This window comes from Ambystoma mexicanum, chromosome 1p (assembly GCF_040938575.1).
Source record: "Ambystoma mexicanum isolate Mex_15411 chromosome 1p, UKY_AmexF1_1, whole genome shotgun sequence".
NCBI lineage: Eukaryota > Metazoa > Chordata > Amphibia > Caudata > Ambystomatidae > Ambystoma > Ambystoma mexicanum.
Window position 1 is genome coordinate 955,579,899 of NC_090921.1, and position 21,645 is coordinate 955,601,543.

The 21,645-nt window shown below is 48.2% G+C and overlaps 1 long non-coding RNA gene across 4 annotated transcripts in view; it reads right to left on the bottom strand.

The window, feature by feature from the left end:
- Nucleotides 1-21,645, bottom strand: part of LOC138582282 (uncharacterized) — a 43,466-nt gene that overhangs the window by 6,168 nt on the left and 15,653 nt on the right. For 3 of the 4 annotated variants that reach the window (XR_011305002.1, XR_011304998.1, XR_011305000.1), the window contains one exon: nt 17,844-17,932. This is a non-coding gene — a long non-coding RNA (uncharacterized lncRNA). The remainder of the gene's footprint in view (nt 1-17,843; nt 17,933-21,645) is intronic. The other variant, XR_011305001.1, reaches the window with a different exon arrangement.

Consider the following 21,645-nt stretch of genomic DNA (forward strand, 5'->3'; position numbering starts at 1 on the left):
AAAAGAAAAATATAGCAATTTAGTATGCTCCAAGTATTTGTGAAACTTCTCTGTACCCAAAACCATTATTTCCTAGTGAGCTTTCTAGGTATGTTCCTGCGTGAAGTGCTCTTATTTGTGAGTGAAGCGTCTCTTGGTGCTTGGCAACTTTCTCCTATTGTGGCTTCCACTAGTTCCATCTGCTTGCTAATAAGATTAGAGGCAATACGTTCTTAACTGCAGAGCTCTTGTACCCAAAATGTTGCAGAGTCATTAGGTGTGTGTGTCCTTTAAAAGACGAGCACCTGTTTCAGTTTCTTAAACGTAAATATGAACCTCGGAGAGTCCCAGGTTGCGGACAGCAACATTCCATGCATAAATGTTGTAGAGGCATGGTTTTTCACACATGCGCCACAGCCTGATACATGTAGATAAGCCAAATTATTAGAGGGTCGGGTGCATATATCTGAGGAAGGCATGGACCAATTAATGTGGAACATTGTGGGGGCATTGGAGCAGCAACAGCGTTAAAGCCAGAGTGGGGCAGACAGTAGGAGCATTTATCCCCTACTTGGCGACGGTTTGAAAGCAATCAGACTGATCGGTAGAACAGTCATTGTGTGGAACCAGAAAAGCAAGGAATCGGCCCACCCACAAAAAGGGGGCCTCTGTATGCTGAACGGCTAAGGTGCCTTAAGGCAGTGGTCATCAAAATTGGGTGCTGGCCATCCCAGAGGGGGGTCCAAAGGATGCCTGGAGACACAAAGCTCTTTAAAACAGGATTATGGGGACTGTTTTTAATAGACAATAAGCATGTAATAGACAATATAAGCATTTGTGGCTTATGGGGGGCTGGTAAACTTACTCAAGGAGGGGAAGGGGCGCGGGGGGGTGTTCAGCATAAAAAGGTTTGAAGACCACTGTCTTAAATAAAGTGGCTTCCCACTTTCAAATAGCAAAGCAATTAGCAGCACTCTTCACACCAAGGTCAGAAAACTTCTGCTATTGTGCCAATCCTCTGCTACACAAGGCTACTTGAAAAAAATGGAAAATAGCTCCATAACATCGAATGGGAATGAAATGGTCCCATCAGACGACGACAAAAAAAAAAAAAGTCAAAATGGCTCCCAACCATCACAACAAGCATTCACCCCAGAGCATCATAAAGAAATGATCAAAAAAGATCTTTTCAAATTAATGACCGTGATCACATCTAGCCATGGCAAGCATTCAATAAATACGTTTAAGTTTACAGGCAAACTACCTTCTATTAAATGCAGAGGTGTAATGGCTGGAGAAAAAAAAAAGGAAAAAAAAACAGCATTGAAGGGGCAATGAAAGTCCTCCGGGAACCTCATCAACCTATACAGAAAAAGGGACAAAGTAAAACTAGAACATGCAGCAATCTGTCCGATTCCCTGAAACTTACTTTTGTATTTGTATGGACCTGGACCTCCTCACAGCAATGAAGGGAGGGGTCCTGCAAGAAGAATGGCGATTCATTTTGCACATGTGTACCTCCTAATAATGCAGAAAATGAGTCTCTTACCAACATAATAATAGGTGCCATGCACGTACTCAGCATTCGCATTCAAACAGAAGCTGGCATAGTAGCCGGACAGTGTGCTGCTTACTTTGCAGTGTGATTTTATTATTTTGTTTATTTATGTATTTTGTTCTGCGCTTTCCGTGCGGCCCTCCATCTCCCCCCCCGCTTCCTGATCCAACCCTGTTCCCACCTCCCTGCCCGCCCCCTCCAACGCTTGGCCCATCCACCCTCATAACGCACCCTCCCAGGGCAGCCCTCTGCCCGTGTGGTCACAAGGCAAAGTGCGGCTCCAACTCGTGTCTGCAGGTGTCAGCAGGGGAGGCCAGGGGCCAGCCACCAACACATACCAAACTGACACTGCTTTCAACCAAACCCCTCCTTTCAGCTGCATATAACAACGAGACAAGCGCTCTAAGCCCTTTCACCTAGTTGCAGGTCGCTGCACTGAGCTCTGAAGAACCAGCAGCGCCCCCACCCAAGTCACAGGGCGCAGCATCATACTCCAAGCACCCCCTCAAACAACATCCAATTACGAGGTGGCTGCAAAGGAACAACCCCACCCGCAAACTGCAGTACCCTGACATGACACAGGAGGAACAGACTGTCGTCAACCAGCATCAACAGATAAGGTAGGAACACTTACATTTTACAAGTTACAACCTGGACAGATATTATTCTACAATATACAGGACTCTCAAATCTAGGTGTGTTCTGTCTTGTACCCAAACTGCACTGTGAAAGCTAGGCCTCTCCCACTATACAGACTCAAAATCTAGGGGTGTTTCTCTCCTGTACTCAAATTGCACTGTGAAACCTAGGCCTCTCTCCCACTATACAGGACTCCCCATCTGTCCTTCTTGAATCACACCACCCCCCGATCGGTATCTGGAACCTAGGTGTTTCAGTTGCTGCCTGCCGTTCTGTAAAACCTAGGGCTTCCTCGGATTTATAGGTGTCTTGAATCTAGGTGTTACAATCACTGCCTGCCATCCTGTGAAATCTAGGCCTCTCCCGTTGACTAGGTGCCTCAAATCTTAGTGTTGCGGCCGCTACCAGTCATTCAGTGAAACCTAGACCTTTCTCCCATTTCTAGGTGTCTCGAATGTAGGTGTTCAACTACTGTGTGCCACTCCATTGAAGCCCAAGCCAGTCTCCTTTCATCTAGGAGTCAGGAATCGAGGCGTTTATTTACTATTTGGCACTCACTGAATCCTAGATCCCTCCTCACCCTCTGATATCCCGAAATCTAAGAGTACTATCTCTTTGTAAACCACCAGTGAAACCTAAGATCTCCACTATCTTGTCACCTTAAACCTGTAGGTATTCCATCAGTCCAGGGCATAAATGATTCTCCCCCCGCCAGCCCCACCCGAGATCACACAGCAGCCACTAATAGGTAGTAATAACAACCACAGTCACTACCTTAGTTAACCTGCACCCCAGAACTCCTTTACCAAACAGCCAGATGACCAACGCCTAGTACTCCCATACCTCCCTAGACAGTCCTCCCATTGAAAGAGGAACACCATAACCCAACTGACTGAAAAGACAACCACCCTCAGAGAGCCTCCAGGAATCGCAACACAAGAGGATAAACTCATTATCCTAGCACAAGGCAGAGCAGGTGGGTAACTGGCCCTGTAAACGCAATACCCAGACCAACTCTTACCACAGAGGACCCAAAATGCTAACACAGAATCGGACACCGACCAAGAGTGCAGGAACATGGAACTAATACAGACACACAAACTCTACGACCTCCTTTGTGATGGAGGTATTAACATCCTATTCGTAACTGAAACATGGATAGATGACAATTACAAGATCACTCAACAGCTGCCTGATAACTTGAAATGCGTCCAAGCAAACAGGAAAACCAAAGAGGTGGCAGCCGGGCAATAATCCACAAGGAACACCTAGAAATTAAACTGGAAGACTCACTAAACATCGATAACTGCAAATCTCTGATCCTTCACCCATCAACAAACCCCAGAACAAACCTCAAATTCATACTGGTCTATAGACCACCAATTTACGATGCAACCTTCGTAGACGCCTTCATGAAAGAAATCACCATCCTAGCCATTGTGCACAATCACCTGATTATCCTCTGTGACTTCAACATTTGGTTCGATGGAGAACCCACTAACACCCAAAACTCTCTAGCCAGCCATGTAGCAACAATGAAATTACATCAACTAGTTAAAGCATCCACCCACACGGTAGAAGCAATATTCGCCAACAAAAAATACTAATTACCACAGCGCCACCAATTCAGATCCTCTGGAGCGACCACCTCATCATTCCCTTCGTAATCACACTGGCCACACCAATAATCAAACAGGACAAGCGACTAATCATCATGAAAAGAAACTGGAGAAGTATCAAAAATTGTAACTTAAGTGAACTACTGGAAATTAGCAAACCGCAAGCAGCAACTATGGACCTGGACAAAAAAAACAGAATTACTTCACAACTAGATCACGACAACAATAGACAAGATGGCCAAAGAATAAAAGTTTACTCCATTGCGCAAAAATGCAACGGCAAAATGGTTTACCCCACTACTCAGCGCCATGAAAAGGAAAAAAAATCAAAAACTTGAACTAGAGGATCAAATACGATTGCGGAAAGAAATTCAAACTCCAACAACATATCCACTCATACAAAAAGGAAATACAAAAAGTAAAAAGGAAATACTACGACAGCCGAATCTTCAAAAACACCATAAATTCCCAAAAAGAACTCTTTAAAATCATAAACGAAATAAAACACCTGGCTCCAACAATACTCCAATACCATCGGAGGAACTATGCAATGATATTGCAGACCATTTCAAAAACAAAATCAAAACCATTCAATAGACCATACGACGATAATATGCAACCCACCATCCCTACGAGGAACGCCCGAACAAACCTCGAAGCTACCCCCAAATACCAGATCCATTTGTCAAATTGGCAAACAAAAGCAACAAACTTTGAAGCTTCTCCCAAATATCAGTGGAGACATTCATCAAACTCGTAAACAAAAGCAACACAACGGATCCCTTCACAGATCCCTGCACCCCATCCCTACCCCCAGAAGTATACAAATCAATCCTCTCACAAAGAACACCCATGGAACTCACATCTTCAACCAATCAATTTCAACAGGGAAAGTGCTACAATCCTTCAAATCAGCATGCATCAAGCCGCTCCTCAAGGACACAGCAGGAAACGTGGAGAACCTCTCCAGCTACAGACCTATCTCCAACATCCTCTACCCAGCGAATTGCTGGAAACATACATATATAAACCTACCCAAGAATTCATAGAAGAGCACCGCCTACTTGACCAGGCACAAGTAGGCTTTAGACCGATGAACGGAAACAGCAGTTCTCTCACTTGGGATGATCTAAAGACAAATGCAGACTCAGACAAGAGTACCGCGTTGATGCTTCTGGACCTCTGCGGCATTCGACACAGTTAACCACAACATCCTCATCATGAGACTGGAAACAAAATTGGAATTACTGATTGCGCCTATGGATCAAATCCTTCCTAACAAACAGAACAGAAACCATATGGATCAAACCTTTCAAATCCAGCCCAAGAGAGTCCTTGTGCGGGGTACCACAGGATCATCCTTCTCCCCACTGTTAATCAACATCTACCGGTCTCAACTAATCAGAATCATTAAAAGACACGGCCTCACCTGTTACAACTACGCTGAACACACTCAAATAGTTCACAAAATAAACAAGAAAACACAATACTGGAGAATTGCCTCAGTGAAATCTACAATTGGATGAACTCAAACTCAACCCAGGCAAAACAGAAATTATGATCTTCAAAAAAAAAAAAAAAAAAAAAAAAAAACACACAACAGAAGACAACCACTACATCCCTGGCCAACAGAACTTGGTCCAACCCCAGCTCAATTGTCGATTGTAAAAAAAAACCTGGGAGGCTCGATGGACAACATACTTACTCTAGAGCCACAAATAAACGCTCTAAGCAAGAAATGCTTTTCTCCTGCAAGCAGTAAAAAGGATCCAACCATTCCTGTCATTCGCTAACAAAAGACTCACCTTCATCGCTCTCATCATGTCCAGAGTAGACTATGCCAATAGCCTATATCTGGGCATGCCAGAACAACTCCAACGCATACAAAACGCGGCAGCTAGACTGCTCCTCAAATTCCCTCGAAGAAAACACATCACACCAGCACTGAAAATGCTACAGTGGCTACCAATAAAACAGCAAATCAAGTTCAAATCAATGTGCATAACACACAAAGCAATCCACGGCCAAGGTGCAGAGCTCCAAGAGAAAAATTAAACGTACACAACAAGGCCACTTTGATCCAGCAGCGACATCCGCCTGGAACCAAACCCTTACAACAAAAGAAAATTCGGAGGATCCTTCTTTTCCCACCTCGCCCCAAAAACCTGGAACAATCTACCAAAGAACATACGTAACACTAGAGATCACCTCCTATTCAGAAAACTCTTCTAATCTTGGCTCTTTACCCTGTAACTAGAAAGAATGCCTAGGGGGCACTTTACGCAGCTAAACAAAGCTGAGAGAAGATGCCTATTACCTGTCTCCCTAAACTACCGCTTATCTACTCAAGTAAAGGAAGACCAATGCACGGCATACCCTAGCAATTGAAAGATAGACAGCTAGAATCGTATCAAAGAACGATCAGGGACAGATCAGGATGGAAGGAGAAGGATGATATGTCAATAATATTGTGGCTTACAAAGTAAACACAGGCAGCAATGGATCACTGACAAGGAATAGACAGGAAGGGAACCGGGGACTGTAAATAACCCACTAACCCAATAGATCAAACCTTTGCATACTTATCTAAAAAAACAATAATACCTTGGCTTACAAAGTAAACACAGGCAATTGACAGAGAGAAAGCTAGAATCATACAAAAGAACTAGTAGGGAGAGATCAGGATGGAAGGGGAAGGATGATATGTCAATATCTTGGCCTGCAAAGTAAACACAGGCAGTAATGGATCACCAACTATGAATAGAGAGTAAGGGAACCAGGGTTTGTAAATAACCCACTAACCCAATAGCTCAAACTTCTGCATACTTTGCTCACCCAAAAATCCACACAACCACCCTCCTGCACAGCAAACCGCACGCACTTCACAACATCGCAACAACAAACAAACACAAGTCACACCAACAGCACACAAGAGTTCTTGCATCGATCCGATATTCACAGCCTAGATCGGTGCGCAGTGAAAACCGAACTGAAGCTGCCAACAGGACAACATCCTCTCACTTTCCTACTCCCTCTCCACCACACTAACCACCCCCCCCCGCCACTTTCTTGTTTGCAGATCAGCCTGAGTGTGCCTGTGGACCAATTCCGTTGGAGACGGTGCGCAGTACAACAAATACCTTTAACATTAGTATTTATTAAATCATGCAGCTATTTCCCCAAAGTGTTGAACATAAACTAAACGTAGATGGAGGACACCACGGCCCATGGAGGGAATGAGAACAATGTGCCCGCGGCCAAAGGCTGGCAATACTTTGCCGTACTGTGAATTGAAAAGGCAATGGAAAAAGCAACTGGGGTAACCAAGCTCTCTATATGTTATTTAAAATGAATGGTGTAAAAGCAGTAACAGCTCTGCCTCACGTGTATAGCATCCGTAACTTCCAGCAGTGAAAAAATAATATTGAGCTGCATTACAATACAAAATGACAGCCTTTGAATGCCAGACAGATTGCTTTTTGATGGGGGTTCGATGCTTTACAGGGCCTCTTTAGGGGTGCTATGATCTTGAACTTAACATGAGAACAAAGTACCAGCCCAGTACACTTTCCACATTACACAAATCTCAAACTGATGCATATACTGTAAACAATCTTCCCCAGCTTGAATGAGGTCGAAAAACAGGATGTGGGGATCGGGGTGGCTTAGGGTCGAGGATCTCCTTTAATGAAAATCTCTGTCAGTTGCTGAACAATTAATGGATGCCATTTAGAGAGTGGCGTTCTGAGTATTTTCTTTTTTTAGTTGGCTGGTGTACAAAAACTTAAGTGAAAGCAATGATCAGGCCGCAAGCAATGTTGAAGAGAAATAAATAGATGGGGGTCGGGGGGGGAGGGAGGGGAGCAATCTGTCCACCGTTGGTTAGAGAAACCTTTCTTTCTCCCTTCTTATTGAGAGCTGGATGGCCAATATCTGCAACCATTCTCTGTGGACAGAAATAGCTAAATCTAAATTTTGAGCTTTTGTAAAGTAAAAGCAAATCCATTGCGATTGTTCATTCATGCCAAAAGCACCCTGTGCCACCAGAAGCAGGAAGGCAGGAATCAAATAGCGCATTCATCAGGGCATTTCAACCATCCCTGGCCTGAGACTACACCTTGCGATATGTGCAGTGCACACCATACCACACAGCGGCTTTAACAGTCTGCCACACACTTCAAAACTTTCCCAGCCTTCATGACAGACAGACAAAACTGGGCCTCTTGTTTCAGAATTAAGCAATATTGAAGATGCTGCGAAAGTCGCACAAGCTTCCCACGTACCACACAAACAATCCTCACAAGGGAAATCTATGCCAGTAGGCATCTGTGAACCGGCATGCAGCTGTCTGGGCAACTTAGTGGCAATTACAAGCATAGTGCCACCATGCCCTTTATATATGATACACATTCTCACAGTGGCTACGCAACACTGCATTGTTCTTACGCAGACGATAGAGTCAAATCTTGATTATCGCCGGGCCTGTGAGACGCTTTCCTTCACAGTAAGCACTGGATTGATTTGCTCGTACCCACTGAAGGTTTCGAATATGTGTAAGAGTTGTATATGCACTGTATCATCCACATAGCAACATCGCACACAAGGGCATCGCAAGCACGCGGATATTGGACCACTTTAAAAAGTAAAGAAGAAACCAGGGATTTTGCAAAAGTTTGTTTAGTACATTAAGCTTCTGCCATTCAAGCCTGCCCGTGCACCGTCCCCTAAGGACCAGGGAGGGTCTAAGGAACAAGTTACTTACCTGTAACTGTTGTTCTCCTGCATGGGTCTGGCATGGATTCACATGCTCATGAATATACCCCGTTGTCAGGCTGGGAATCCTCGGTAAAGAAAAAATCAGTATCAGTTTTGTTTCTGATCTGTCTTTCTTAGTAGTAACCAATCACTGTTCTCTGGGTCATACTGCCCCCAGCCAATGACTGCCCTCTCCCTAAGCCCCGCCCCTGGCAGACATCCTCAGATTTGGTAGCACGCCAAGTGGCAGTATGACCAAGTGAAGAGCCGCAGAGGGGTAGGAGGGAGGGTTCGCATGTGAATCCATGCCAGACCCATGCTGGAGAACAACAGTTACAGGTAAGTAACTTGTTCCTTCTCCAGCATGGGGTCTGGCATGGATTCACATGCTCATGAATATAAGAATACATGCACAACCACGGGAGGTGGCAAGGCTCAACATTAAGCATTACATAAAACTCAACATTAAGCATCTCTTACCTCCTCACCAGGCTCACCTTAAGCGAACAGGTTGCGCAGCACTGCCTGGCCGACTCTGGACTCCTCCCTGGAATCCCGGTCGACGCAGTAGAATCTCGTGAAGGTGTGAGTCGACCTCCACGTAGCAGCCCTGCAGATGTCCAGCAGGGGCACACCAGACAAGAAGGCCGTGGTGGCAGCGATCGCTCTGGTCGAATGGGCTCTCGGACGGCCGGGCAACGGTCGGTTTGCCAACCGATGATCGTGCATGATGCAGCCGTAGAGCCATCTGGAAATGGAAGCCTTCGAGAGAGCCTTCCCTTGGTTCACAGGTCCAAAATTCACAAACAGCTGTGATGTCTTCCGAAAACTCTTTGTTCGGTCCACGTAGAACTTCAGCGCTCTAGCTACATCCAACGAGTGCAAAGTCCTCTCGGCCGGCGACGAAGGGAAAAAGACTGGTAACATCAAGGGCTCGTTGAGATGGAAGTCCGACGGCACCTTGGGCATGAAGGAGGGGTGCGTCCTCAGCACCACCCTCGTTTCGTGGAAACGAAAGTATGGTGGCTTGCAGGAAAGGGCGTGAATCTCTCCCACAGGTCGTGCAGAGGTGATGGCCACAAGGAACGCTGTCTTCCACGACAGGAACTTCAACGGAGCCGAATGCAAAGGCTCGAATGGCGGGCCCATGAGCCTGGTCAGCACCACGTTGAACTCCCACGCCGGGGCTGGTGCCTTCACCGGCGGGAACGATCGGAACAGTCCTTTCATAAACTCCTTCACCAGGCAATGAGACCACAGGGACGACCGTCCTGCAGTTCTGCTGTATCGGGAAATCGCTGCCAGATGTATCTTGATGGAAGCGTGAGCTAGTCCAGCTTTGGCCAGCGACAGCAAGTACGGTAGCACTTGAGGGGCTTTAATCCGTAGAGGGTTAATCTTCTGTGCACGGCACCAGACAGAGAACCTCTTCCACTTGTGTCCGTAGCAATTGAGAGTTGAGGACGCCCTGGCCTTTGCAAGAACCTCTCTGCAGTCAGCCGGGATATCGTACCCTCCAAACTCTAGTGTTGCATGAGCCAGGCCTGCAAGTTCAGCGACTCCGGGTTGTGATGAAGAATGGCTCCTCCTTCTCTGGAGACAAGATCTGCGTCTGTCGACAGTTTGACTGGCGGGGACACCGACAAGTCCAGAAGGTCCGGGAACCATATCTGTCTCGGCCACCTCGGTGCGACGAGGATCATCCTCACCGGGACCTCTTGAGTTGGTTGATGAGCCCGAGCAGCAACGGCGGGAACGCATGCAGGAACAGGCTGTCCCAGGGGAACGAGAAAGCATTGCCCATGCTCCTCGGCTGGGGAAACCTGCTGGCGAATCTCTGGCACTTGGAGTTCGCCGCCGTCGCGAATAGGCCGATTTGGGGTTTGCCCCATCGCCAGAAGAGATGATCCACTTGATCCTGACGTAATTCCCACTCGTGGCATGAGCGCAGCTCCCTGCTGAGCGAGTCGGCGATGGTGTTGTTTATCCCTGCTAGATGAAAAGGCACCAGAAACATCCCCTGGGCAACGGGCCAGTGCCACAGATCCTGGGCTTCCTTGGACAGGGCTGGGAATCTGGTTCCTCCCTGCTTCCGGATGTAGAACATCGTGATGGTGTTGTCGGTGAAGATCCTCACCACCTTGCCCTTGAGGGACGGGAGGAATGACTTGAGGGCCCAGAACACTGCTCGGAGCTCCAGTATGTTGCTGTGGAGTGGCTTCTCCTCCGGGAGCCACAGGCCTCTCGCGTGAAGATCTCCAGTGTGCGCTTCCCCACCCCTCCAGGGAGGCATCCGTCGTCACCGTCACCTGGTATGCTGGAGTCTGAAAGACCGTGCTGGCGGCGAGATGCGCGCGGGTGCCCCACCATCGAATTGCATGGCGGAATGCTTCGTTGAGCGAGATCTTGTCCTCGAAGCTGTCCGTCGCTTGCGTCCAACGGGCATCGAGGAACTCCTGCAGAGGACGCATCCGAAGCCTGCACAGGCGCACCAGATAGATGCAAGAGGACATCATCCCGAGACGGGACTTGATGGACCTCACTCTGGACATGTCCGTGGCCAGCAGACGCTGTACCTTGCCCAGGATGGCCTGCGTTCTTTCCTCCGACGGTGAGGCCAACTGCGCTACTGTATCGAGCTTGGCTCCCAGAAACAGCACGACCTGCGACAGAACCGGGTGGGATTTGGGGAAGTTGATGGAGAATCCCAGGTCCGTGAGCAGCCGGACGGTCTTTGCTGTGTGTTCCACGGCAAGTTCCCTTGTCCCTGCTCAGATGAGCCAGTCGTCCAGGTAGGGGTAGACGTGGATCCCCTGCAGGCGCAGCCGCGCCGCCACTGGTGCTAGGCACTTGGTGAACACCCTGGGCGCCAACTTCAATCCGAATGGGAGGGCCTTGAACTGGTAGTGCCGCCCTTGGACTACAAACCTGAGAAACGTTCGGTGGCCTTTTAGGATGGGGATGTGAAAGTACGCATCCTCCAAATCCAATGACGATAGGAAGTCGCCTTCCTCCAGCTGGCCAAGCACGTGCTGGAGGGTGACCATCCGGAACTTCTGTGCCTTGATATATTTGTTTAGCCGACGCAAGTCCAGGATGGGACGCCAACCTCCTGTCTTCTTTCTGACGAGGAAGTATCTTGAGTATACTCCGGAGCCCCGGAGCCTCTTTGGGACGAGCAAGATGGTGCCTTTCTTGAGAATCGCCCTTACCTCTAACAGTAGTTGAGGGACGTGGTTTTCCTTCCTGGCCACGGGAGGAATTCGGGGGCACCTCTCTAGAAATGCCAGAGTGTGCCCGTGGGACAGGGCATCCAGCACCCAACGGTCAGTGGAGATGGACTTCCACACGCTGATGAACTTTGTCAGCCGGCCTCCCACCAGGGTGCTTCGGTGGGGGCCCGACGCAACGGCCGGTTCAGTCCTGCTTGGAAGCAGCCTTGCCGCCCTGGCCTCCCTGGCAACAACGGCAAGATCCACCAGACTTGCCTCGTCCCCTGTAGGTTTCTTGCGACGAGGAGCGGGCCGCCTGACGGTAGGTCAATGAGCTGCCGCCGAATCCTTTGGAGGCACCTTGCTTGCCTCCGGAGTTCCGAAAGGGCGGCCGCCGTTGCTGCAGAACTCCCAAGGCCCGAGCCGTCCCCGTGCCGATCTTGATGGCCTGCAGCGACTCATCCACAGTCTTTCCAAACAGATTGTTCCCGTCGAAGGGCATGTCCAAGACCTTGGCTTGCACGTCCTGGCGGAAATCCGTCGCCTTGAGCCACCCCCGCCGTCGAAGGCAAACACCGTTGCCCAACTGACGGAAACCGGTGTCGACAATGTCCGTGGCCACCGTTATGGCGTGGTCCGACGCCACCTCACCCTCCTGTAGGATCGCCAGGGCCTCTGCCCTCTTGTCGTTCGGGAGGAAGTCCAACAGGGGGGGCGATCTTGTACCACAATTCCCTGTCGTAGTGGGCCACAATCGCTAGGGCGTTGGCCGCCTTAATCGTCGTCGCCGCCGAGATGACTCATCGTCTCACGGCGTCCAGCTTCTTTCCCTCGCCGTCCGGTGGGGAAGTGGAGGATGAGGCCGATACCTCCCCGCTTTCTTTTTGGCCGCCGCCGAGACGACCGAATCCGGGGTCGGCTGCGCCCCAAGGCACAACGGGGCGGTGTCGGGGACCCGGTACTTCTTCTCGTATCGGTCCCTCTTGGCAGGTGTCATGGACGGGTTTTTGAGGAGGGCAAGTCCCTCGTCCCAGATGTCATCCAGCAACGGCACCGCGAGGACCGCCTTCCTTTTGGCCTCGCGCCGTTGGTAAAGGAAGCCTTCCTTCTCCTCAGGGCAGAGTTGAAAAAGCTTGGATGCCCTGGCAATCAAGGCGTGGAAGGAGCCAATCTCGTCAGGCGGGGACGCCCGAGGAATCAGACGGGAGGCCAGTCCCATCGTCACCGCCGTCATCCGTCCCCGTCATGGCCGTGTCTGTTCGTGTCATCCCTCGGGAATCGGGGAAGGCGACAAAGGCTGAGAAGGCCGTGTGGGCTGAAGGGGCACTGGATGAATTCTCCTCTTTTTCGGAGGGCTTCCCGACGGGCCCGGTACAGCTGGGTCATCCGTCAGGGTTAGGGGCACTCTCATCCTTATCTCAGTGCATAAGGCCTGGATTGCCGTCAAAATGGCCGCCGATTTGTCCTGAGGCTCGGGTTGCGACGGTCATGCCGGGAGCGACGGTTGTTCCTCCACACGAACCTCGTCGTCATCACCACCCTCGCTCTCGTCGTCCCCCTCCTCGGGGTTCCTCCCGTGGGGCTGGGCCTCTTCCAAATTCTCGGCCAGTTCCTCCTTATCAGAGGTTGAGTCCGTGTCCGTAACGGTCACCGCCCCCCCTCTTTTCCCGCCGGAGTCTTCACGGGGGTCTTCTCGATGGGCTTAAAAGAGGATTCCCTCTGCGGAGGCAGGGAAGCTCTAGGCCCCCGAGGTCGCCTCACTGGGATAGCCTCCACAGGCTTCACCAGGGCCGCAGCGACTCCCTCGATAGAGTCCTTAGCCGGGTGGATCAAGGCCTTCGCCGCCTTGGATGCGCTTGAGGCCTTCACCTTAGGGGGAGGATCGCCGCCTCGCTCCCCCTCAGCCGGTTCCTCTGCGATCGACCGGGGCCTCTCCAGAAGCTTAGCCGGGTTCTCGGATTTTCTCTTCCGAGCCAGAGCGTTGGCCCGCGGTTGATGGCGTCGTGAATGTGTGCCCTGCCTGGCAGCCGAGGAGCCCGACCGTTCGGCGCTCCCGGTGCCCGCGGACTAGCAGTGCTTTGCCTTCTGTTGGGCCCCCGTCACCAGGGCGCCCTCACAGGATTTAGAAGACCGCTCAAACAACTTCTTCTCACCTGCTGGGCTTTTGCCTTCCAGCCAGTTGGAGAGAGGGGTCCGGCGATCCCTCATCGTCCGATCCGACATGTTAAAGCAAAACGCACAGTCCTTCTCCATGTGTGTTTTGTCCTCGTGGAGGCAGTAAAGGCATTTCGAATGCTCGTCCTCCTTGAACACATTTTGTAGGTTGCATCCAGGGCAGATGCAGAACTTTTTGCCGGGAGTCGAGCTCCCCTTCTCCTGGGCCATATTCTTTTCGTCCACGAGGTAGGACTCAGAAACTTCTGGAATCCTCCAAGAAGCGCAACTCGAAGAAAACTTCACCCTTGAGGGGCGTAGATAAATCCAAAACGGGTCCCCGTTGATCGGAAGTAGAAATGGTGGAGCTTGAGGCTCGATTAAACCGAAAAATGAGATAAATCTCTTTGAAAAAGCGCAAAACGCAGTAAAAGCTTGAGAGCTATAGCACGAGGACTCCCAAAACTTGAGAGTGTGGTAAAAACTGAGGATGGCTGCCAGGAGCGGGGTTTAGGGAGAGGGCAGTCATTGGCTGGGGGTGGTATGATCCAGAGACCAGTGATTGGTTACTACTAAGAAAGAGAGATCAGAAACGAAACGGATACTGATTTTTTCTTTACTGAGGATTCACAGCCTGACGACAGGGAATATTCATGAGCATGTGAATCCATGCCAGACCCCATGCTGGAGAAGTACTCTTCCAAACTAGCAATCAAAATATATGTATATATAATGGCACCAGTAAGATATCAATTAGGTTGTTCGCCTTTTTTAACGCCTTTAACATGTTCTTTATAACAAGATAGTCACTCCACACCAAGGTCTTGATACTTTTTGACCCAAACCCCCCTCTACACGGTTATCGAGCACTGGCATAGAATGGTGCCCCAAACGGAGGTGTGGGTGCCAAACACTAAATTCTTTCAAAATCATTGCTTGCAATAACTCAAACTAGAGAACAAATATTTGTGAACAGTGTTGGGGAGAAATCTCAAAATGTGCTAATTCCTCTCTACCTTAGAGACCCCCAGCTCTTTTGCTGAACTTTGGGACTCTGTACTTTTTAATTCTGTTTGTTTTCTGTGTTCATTTCTTTTGATTGTGGAGTTTTAGACCACTCAATAGGCATCAGCTTTTCATGTGTGTCACACAGCACCCTCAGTGCAGCGACACAGGGAAGCTCCTACTTCAAGAGAGCTCAACTGCTTAGTAATCAGCCCTGTAGTATAATTGTGTGATATTGGTTGCCTCATGTAGTGAATGCTTTATAAATGATTGTGTAATAAATTAATACGCGTTTTACCAAGAAACCTCGAGTACAAGTGTCTCTGAATACTTGTAATTATAGACCTCTGTTTAACACCCTTACAAGCTCACATTCCCTCTTGAGATAAACCTGGCTGCTCAGCTTGCTACCAAAACCGGTGTGGTACAGATTTATACCAAAGGTTGGTTTTGCTTACACCTGTAGTCCTAGTTGTTTGTAGTGGTTCCAGAGGCTACTGCATACAAACTTTGCCTAACAAACAGCATTCAAAATTGTTTGCTGCAATACAGAGGACTTGACTAAAAAGTAGTGTTGGATATTCATTTCACACAAAAGAAAACAGTCAATATGGCTGTCCTACAGTAACGTTTGACATGCAACTGATGTAACAATTTGTTTAAGTACAACAACTTTGAGTTTACTATCAACACTAGTCACTTGCAAGTTGGACAGTGGCATATTGGAGAACTAGTGTGAAGGGTCGGCCTGTCTTTCAGCAGCCAGCCTGTCAATATTGAATTCAATTTTTGTAATAGCCAACCATTTTTCTTTCACCTCCATCTTTCACCGATATTTAGTCTTTAGGGCTGCAAGTGCTGAGAATCCAATCTCGCAAAGGTGCTGAAAGGTAACAGTACATTGACTGCACATTTGGATAAAGTTGGACATTTTGCCAAAATCCACCCAAAGACAATTATTTGAACTGGCTCTCCAGTAGGCGGTCACTTTGAAGCTCCAGGTGGTGTATTGGGAGGTGGGTCCCTATGTCTGCTTGGAAAGGCTGAACCACCCATTTATTGACGGTATAATTGCCCTCTGGAAAGTACTTTGAGACTTGTTCTGAGAGCATTGAAATGGTTTCCTATTAGTTCAGCAACACATGAAAGATCATACCCAGTCTCCTCAAGAGCTTCTGCTAATAATGGAAACGCATCAGTAATGCCAACGTCAACCCTCCTCCTCCAAAGCTCCAGCTTCTTCTTGAATGCTGATATTTGTGTGTTCATAGCAAATGATACGGTTTCTGTGCCTTGCAGGGAGAGGTGTGGAAAATATAGCTTTTCAAAAAGGTTCCCAAGGTAAGCTAAAAGCACTAGTCAGCAGAGGCTCTGCTTTCGTATAGTCTAAACCCAGGAAAAAGTGTCTCACTTTGTTCCCGAGTTCATAAATGCTATTTAAAATCTTTCCCCTGGATAGCCACCTGACCTCTGTGAAACAAAAGCATCATGTTCAGCTCCCATTTCTGCACATAATGTGGCAAACAGACGGGCCCTTGTAGGGTGCATCTTAAAGAAATGTACAATCTTTACAACAGATGTCCGCACCTCTGAGTTCATTCCCCATATTGCAGACAGCCAAGGATTACCGGTGTATCATGCAGTGTGTGCACCCAATGTGTGGAGCTACTGTCAACACTTTTGCTTGCAACCCAGCTCCAGCATCACACATTGAAGGAGCACCATCCATGCAAATACCAACAAACGCCTCCCACTTTAGGCAGTGGGAACTTAGGAAGTTAATGTCAAAGAGTTCAGATGCAGTTGCTCTGCCCTGAATGGTTAAAAAAAATAAGAAGCCCTCCAATATTTATTTTCCATGGGAGTACCTCACATAAGCAATCAAATAAGCTTCTTTTGAAATGTCAGTGGCCTCATCCAACTGTAGGGCCAACTGTTTCAAGTGCAATGTCAATTCTGTACAGACATCAGAGGACAGGTCAGTGATGCTGCGGTAAATTGTGGTGTCAGACATAGGTATACTTTTGCATTTCTCTGCTGCACCATCACCAAGCATTACCCGGTTGACAGCTAGCATTGTTGGCAGAATCACTTTCTCAGCATCTGTAAAAGGCTTTTTGTTTTTGCCGAGATAGTATGCAATGTGTTAAGAAGCTTTCAAAGCATTTGCAGGTACTGAAGCCACATTTTTAAAAGTGTCTTTTTGCTTGTTTAAGCTTTGCAGCTGCCGTACAAAGAAATCCCTGGTCGTTTTTGCGGAATCGGCATGTTTTGTTTCCAAATGTCGCCTTAATTTTGTTGGCTTCATGCGGTCATTTGCTACTATAGCGCCACAAACCACACACTGCGGCCTAACTTCTCCAGCAACTGCTACCCATGTGAACCCAAAGTCCAAATAAGAGTCATGCGGTTTCCGTGTTTTTGCATTTCTTTTGTCCGTTTCCACCTCTCCCTGCTTTTCGTTTGATTCCCACCATATTTGGGCACTAGGAAATGATCCATCGAAAAAAGGAGCCTGAATCTGAAAACATTGCAAACCCCTCTATGTCACGTTCATTTTTAAAAACCATTTCAGGTTTTCCCCCAAAAAATATATACATCTTAAAATGGCAAACACCACATGCAAAGATTTAAAATGAACCATGTGAAAAGCTTGGGGAACAAAGCCCCTTGCAAAAATGGGTCAGAAATATGGGTTGGATTAAAAAAAACCAAAAAAAAAACCACCACATCGATACAAGTCTCAGAAGGCTCGGTGTTCAGATTGCGAAGTCCTAGCTCGAATTTCTTTTTGAAGTGAGGTCCCGGACTAGGCCACAGATGGCGGCGAAAACCACACCTGTATGCACGAGACCGAGGGGCCGATATAAAACTTTAGCACTTCTACTTAACCAATGGTACATAGGGAAAATAAATCCTTACCTGCGTGACTGGGTCATGTGTTGTCACTGGATTTTTCTTGCTGCAACACTGGTGGTTAGGTTGATACACTGGCGCTTGGAGCGATGCTGCTGCAATGAAGACGAACAGTTAGTCAAGGATACATGGGTCTACCTGAAACTTCGAATTTAAGATTAGATGATCAGGAGCTAAAACCAGCTCTTGGGTGTTAGGTCCTGCTTACTAGCTAATGCCTAAAGCTAGTAAACCAGGAGAGAGTAAACCGTGCACTGTAAATGCAACTCCCACATGAGACGTGAACTTTCAGTACCGCCCCTCCCCCCACCCAAACTCAACAGGAGAAAGGAACAGCTTCCAAAATAGGTTTGAAATCAGATTGCGATTCCTAACTACAACTTTAAAATTGCCCCACCTTCACCTACAGCAAAATACTGTTCTAAAGATATCAGGATTGTTGATGGTGCCACTGCTGCAGGGGACTTTACTGTCCTAGATCGGATGATAGAGCCAATTTGTGTTCCTCCAATCGAAAAATACAATAAAAAAATATCAATTATAGACCTACAAGATTGACCTAACCAATATTTGCACACTACACTCTGCAAGTCAGCGCACATCCTCCCAGCACACAAAAGGGACCTAGCGTGCAGAGTCCTACCAGGAAATCTCCAAAGTTCCCTAAAGGCCAGTTCACCCCAGCTGACAGAGAGAACAGAGAGCAGTCAGAGCACATACCTGAAAACGTAGCTCATACTCGGTCACAGAGACAAAAAATGAGAGCGAGAGAAACAGAGCATCGGCTTGTTAAATTTGACCTTTTCTATTCCCTGACTAGAATAGTTGAGAAGTCCAGCCTGCTGGCATTCCAATCATTCATCTACATACAATCTGACACAGTGTTTAACCCACCGAGCTAACTTTCGGAAACATCAAGTAATAGCCACTTAGCTTTTACTGAAGTTCGGTGACAGTGCTGAAGTAGCAGCAGACTCTGCCGTGCCAGATACAAGGACCCCTGACTTCTCTGCAGCATAAAGGCATGGCACCCACGGCAGGAAGATATGAATTCCACTTTAAATTGCTTCTATGGCAGTGGTGCACCCAAAGTACTGTTGGTAATGCAGTGATTTATGCATCAAGGGATGCATAAACTCGCTCTATAGTAGACGGCTACCAGGGTAGCTCAGCAGGTTGACAAACCATAGCTGAGATGTTACATGTAGATGTTGCCCATCTGCTCAATTTTGATTTGCTTGAGCACTACAACGGGCCGTGAACACCATGAGGAAGCCTGAAATGGCGGTGTTCTTTCGTTCGTGCATTTGTTTACACGCTGCCTAGCAACAAGTGTACAGCAGCTGATTGGCCGCACTAAAGCCCTGCCACCTTTTTCCGGTTCCACAAGGACCACCACTAAGGACCTCGTACCTGTCTTTGCCCATCTTGCTGCGTTGCGGCCGCAAGGTGCGACCCCCTGCCCGACCGAATGTACATCCAACTGTTTGCCATTCTTTCCTTCTGCAGTAAGCACCACCTACACCAGGTGCCCATTTCCTGTATCCACCATGCCGTAAAGAGAATCCACTCTGCCGTATTCCATGAGCCTCGCCCTAGCGCCCACCACCACCCTGCCCCTTTTGTTGTGTTCATCGCCACTCGACCTTACGCAACTAGTGCTCTTAATATTGTCTAGGTGCCCTAAAGCACGCTCTGGCCCGACATTCAGTCAGGCACAGCGCCTAGAACACAATCGCACAACAAGATTTGCACATTTTTGTATTCTAATCGCCCTGTTGGTCGCGACGTGGACCATATCCGTGTACTGCCACGATAGCAGTGTCCGTCTACAGGTGCACCCGGCAGAGCACCGACAGCCCGCTTCATGACTCCACCACTCACCTTAGCTAAAACCTCTGTATACCGGCTGGCCTCCTAGCCCCAGCAGATTCCTTCTCATTGTCTGCTCAACAACGCGACTCTTTGCCAGGCTGCCTCAGTCCTATATCGTGTCCGCACCTCCCCTCTGCAATTATCCTGCTCTGTTACTCCAATGTTATACTGGCACTATTCTAGACCTGGTCTATTGTTAGCATTTACTCTCACTGGAATGAATAGCGTTGAGATCGATTTCGCACTCTGTTGCACGGGCACCACTGCATTTACTATGTTCTGCCTTACCCACATGTATTGCTAGCCTTACACCCGATTCTGCATTATTTACGTGGTTGCCTCTGCATTTATTCAGGTTGTTGCAATTACGTGGTTGCCATTGTACCTACTATGCCGATTGCACCTACTGCTAGCCTTAGACTTGTTTTTGCATTCATTTACATTGTTGTCATTACGTGGCTGCTTCTGCACTAATGATGTCCAACCACACCTACCTGCATTGCTAGCTCTTAGAATCTGGCCACTGCTGCTTAGTCCCTTGCCAGCCCCACAACTGACACCGAGACTTTGTACTCAGTCCGCATACGAATAGCCCACCCTTGCAGCAAAGCTCTCATGCTGGCTACTCTCTTCCCATTTTACCTCACCATCAATCCCACTAATGCTCTACTATCCGCCCCAGCCAACACCCCGCCTTCTGGACAAAACACTCAGGTGGCCTCAAATCCACTTACCCCAGAAGAATGGATCCGCTGCTTTGCATCTCCACCCACACCTCTGATCCCTTGCTCAATCGTCATGAGGAATGCTAGACTAGGGTCCAGATTCCGGTGCCGGATTCCAATGACTCTCCCTGCATCTTCTCAGGATGACCCAATTACCACTCCCAGACCTACACCTAATGTAGTTCTCAAGCCCCCTTCCTATCCAATTGTCAGTAAACCAAACACCATCACGCAATTGGACATCAAAGGAGCCTTAATCAATGCCCGCTCCCTAGCAGCTCACTCTGTTGAGATTGCAGATTTCATCTGCACTAACCAATTATAATTTGTTGCCATCTCTGAAACATGGCTTGACCCGGCCTCAGGCCCTGCGCTGACATTGGCCCTTCCAGACAACTACTCCATCATTAGAGCCGATAGAACAAACGGGAAAGGCAGAGGAGTAGCCTTCATAGCCAAAACCCACCTTGGCCTCAGAGTTCTCTAGTACCCACCTACCGTCAGCAGAGCTACTTTCGGTCAAACTCCCGCTCTCTCCGACAAGCACTCTACTTTTACACCTCATCTACCGGCCCAATCTCCTTTGAGGATGATATATCAACCCTTCTTACTCACAATACCAAACCTGCGTCCCAGATCATCCTACTAGGTGACTTGAACTTAGGCCTCCACAAGCCTAAAGACATGAACGCCTCTGCTCTCGAGAATACCAGATCTCAACTAGGCTTTAAGCTACGCATCCATGAACCTACCCATAACAAAGGTAGCACTTTGGATTGGTTGGCGGACCTCAACTGTTCTATCACGATACTGAATAATGAACCTTGTGCATGGTCCGACCACCATTGCATCACCTTCTCCATTCAGGAAAAAGCTCTTCCTATTACTAACGTAAATACTGCACCCCCCACCCTAGCCAGAAGCAAGCGTAAAACATCAGACCTCCTACTATCCTTGTTACAGCCCCTAGGCAACCTTTCGCTTTCTATTTTTGCAGTATGCATTTTTTGGCTATTATGCATCCAATGTTAAATAGTCTACAGGCTTTCACATTGGTTTTGCCAATGTCTCCTAGTAGGCATTTCAAAGGGTGAGGCATCGGTGGAATGGCTAACATTTTAAATAGTATTTGTGCTATACGTTTTCCAGAAGTCGGATATTGGTGTGCAGTTCCAGAACATGTGTATTGTATCTGCATCTTCGGCGTT